At 41.0% G+C, this 3,459-nt stretch overlaps 1 pseudogene; it reads right to left on the bottom strand.

The window, feature by feature from the left end:
• Positions 1–2,385: 2,385 nt before the first annotated feature.
• Positions 2,386–3,459, bottom strand: LOC140223626 (uncharacterized; annotated as a pseudogene).

Below are 3,459 nucleotides of genomic sequence, written 5' to 3'. Positions count from 1 at the left end.
AATATTTCATTCAAACCTATTGTTGATAGATATTGATACTTGAAAACCAGGTGCCAATCTAGGGAATTTATCAACTGCGATTCACTTTACCTTGTGAAGATGAGCTGCTGTTGCCGGCCATCTCGTTGGCAATGATGCAATGGTGACGGTGTGCGTGGTGAGGTGTTGGCGGAGTTGTGGACGAGGTCGTTGACGGCGAGCGGCGATGACGAGCGCGGTGGCGGCGCTTCGCGTCGCTTACAGCGTGCAATAAATCGGGTCTTGCGTCTAGGGATGTAGGTGGTTATGGCGGAGCACGGTGACTCAGCCGTTGGGCCGAGTCCGGTGGAGATCAAACTAACATTCTCCCCCTTGATCTCATCTTTCATTTAAACTCAGACTTGAACTTAACTTAGCACCCATTTCATCATAAATCAGTATATAGAGCATGTCTCATCATAATAGTTAGTTACGTACTATCAAATTCGACAGCTACAACACACATTTCCACTTTGAAACGGATTCTTGTTCTAGGCCTTTAGTATCCAGCGATCATAGGCTTTCTCCGTAGACCCATGCCGGCTAAGTGTTCTCTGAACACATTGGGCAGTAAGCCTTTTGTAAGCGGATCCGCGAGCATTTCTTTTATTCTTATATGCTCTAGACTTATGGTATGATTCTGGATTTTCTCTTTCACAACATAAAACTTAATGTCAATGTATTTGGCAGCACCACTTAACTTATTGTTGTGAGCATAGAATACTGTTGGCTCATTGTCGCAGTATATCTTGAGCGGTCTTTGGATGCTGTCTACCACTCTTAACCCGGGTACAAATTTCTTTAGCCAATTTGCCTATCCCGAGGCCTCATAACATGCTATAAACTCTGCATACATAGTGAATGATGCAGGGACAATTTGCTTGGAGCTTTTCCACAATATGGCTCCATTTGCGAGAATGAAAACATAACCTAATGTCGAATTTCTATCGTCTACATCTCCCGCAAAATTTGAATCTGAGTACCCTTGTATCTCTAGGGAATCAGTTCTTGTGTACATTAGCATGAGGCCTTTTGTGCCTTGCGCATAATGCAATGCCTTCTTTACCATTTTCCAATATTCTACACCTGGATTGTCTTGATATCTGGATTTCTTGGGGTATCGTGCTCCCCTTAATCATCTCATCCTTCAAAAAGACAACGTGTCTCGTTTCTACAAACTTAGTGTATCTGTCAGGACAGTAGAAACGATAATCTTTTGACTTCTCTAGGTAGATAATGAAATGGCAACTAACTGTCTTAGGATCTAAGTTCCCAATATTAGGGTTAAATACCTTAGCCTCAACTGGACAGCCCCACACACGTAAATAATTTAATGAGGGCTCTCGTCCAGTCCATAACTCATACGGTGTTTTAGACACCAACTTACTTGATACTTGATTAAGAATGTGAATAGTGGTTTTTAAAGCCTCCATCCACAAACTAATCAGTAAAGTGAAGTAGCTTATCCTACTTCTCACCATATCCATTAAGGTACAATTTCGTCTTTCAGCTACTCCATTCCGCTAAGGCTCGCCCGGTATAGAATATTGGGCAACTATGCTATTTTCCTGTAGAAACCTTGCAAAAGGTCTAGAAACTTGGCCATATGGGGTATGTCGACCGTAGTACTCCCACCCACGGTTAGATCTTACTATTTTAATCTTTAAACTATGTTGATTTTCTACTTTAGACTTAAATATCTTAAATTTATCCAATGCTTCTGATCATTATTTAATTGGATAAATGTAGCCATAACGAGAATAATCATCTGTGAATATTATAAATGAATCATAACCATCCAAAGATGTCACAGGAAATGGTCCACAGATGTCTGTGTGAATTATCTCTAAAATTCGTGCGCTTCGTTTGGCGTCTTTCTTAATTTTCTTGACGAACTTTCCTTCAATGCAATCGATGCATTGCTCTAAATCTGAAAATTGTAAAGGTGGAAGAATTGATTTCTTAATTAATCGTTCAATTCTTCCTCTTGAAATGTGGCCTAAATGACAGTGCCATAATTTTGAAGATACGTCATCAATTTTTTTTCCGCTTATTTCTTACATTCATATACGATGAGACTTTCTCATTCTCAGCACTTACAACATTCACGTTCTCACAAAGTAATAACAAATATAACTCGTCTTGTTAGAAGGAAAGACCAACACACTTATTATTAAACGTGATTTTACATTGTCCATCTCCAAAATGACAAGCAAAACCATCATTATCTAAGCGTGATACACTTATTATGTTTCTACGCAAAGAGGGTACATAAAGAACATCTCGAAGATGAAGTACAAAACCATTGACTGATTCTAATGGGAGTTCTCCAATGGCTTCGACTTCAGCTTCAACTCCATTCGCTATTTAATGCTTCTTTCTCCTCTTTGCAGGGTCCTCCTCGTATGGAATCCCTGTAATGAATTTGTAACATGAACAGTTGCACCTGAATCAATCCACCAAGTAGATTTTGCATAACTTAAATACAAGGATTCATCTACAAATGTAATAAGGTCCTCACCTTTCTTACACGGATGCTTCAGGAAATCCACACAGTCCTTCTGGTAGTGTCCTTTCTTCTTGCACCATTTGCAAGTGTCCTTGTCCACCACCTCCTCATGGTTTGATCTTTGATGGTGATCAATCATCAGAGCCTTCCTTTTGCCATAGAAGAGGACGCATTGTTCCACTGAGGTTTCCCTTGTGGCTTAGAAAGGTCCTTTTCTTATTTTGCCTCACGTAGTTGATAGAATCACCACATAAGCTCTTGATTCTGTCCTCTTCTTGCACGCACATGGCAATCATCTTCTCAATGCTCCACTTTTCTGGCTGTTGGTTGTAATTAACAGCGAAAGCCTCAAACTCTTTGGGCAGGGAGGCAAAGATCAGATGGACTACAAACTCATCCTTGAGCTCTATGTCCATGGGCTTGAGTTTGGAAGCCATGTTGCTCATTCTTAATATATGCTCCCTTATACCACCACCAGTATACTTTTGAGTAACAAGCCTCTTGATAAGAGTGCTTGCGTAAGCTTTTGAAGAGCCAGTAAATTGACTCTCCACCTTTCTTAGGTACTCCCTAGCGGTGGTGCATTATGGGATTGCTCCCCTTATAGCCTCCATAATGGTGCTCTTAATCACCATAAAGCACTTTCTAGTCGACTAGTCCCACTCTGCACGATCAATGTCGTACTTCATTCTAATTGGTGCATGATCACGCACCCGAGCGTTAAAATCATCTTCGCTTTCATTGTCGGCCCTCACGGGATCCACATGAGCTATGGGATAAGGATCAGTAAGTGCTACATCAATGTTTGACAGTGCAAGCGCCATCTCAACTGACTCTCGCCATGAGCCATAATTTCCTCCATTGAGGGGCTCTACGGCTGAGATATATCTTATAGAATTGCCTTGTGAAGATGAGTTGTTGTCGCCAGCCAT

Source organism: Setaria viridis, chromosome 8 (genome assembly GCF_005286985.2).
Source record: "Setaria viridis chromosome 8, Setaria_viridis_v4.0, whole genome shotgun sequence".
Taxonomy (NCBI): domain Eukaryota; kingdom Viridiplantae; phylum Streptophyta; class Magnoliopsida; order Poales; family Poaceae; genus Setaria; species Setaria viridis.
The sequence above is the reverse complement of the archived record's forward strand: the minus strand, read 5'-3'. Positions and strand labels throughout refer to the sequence as shown.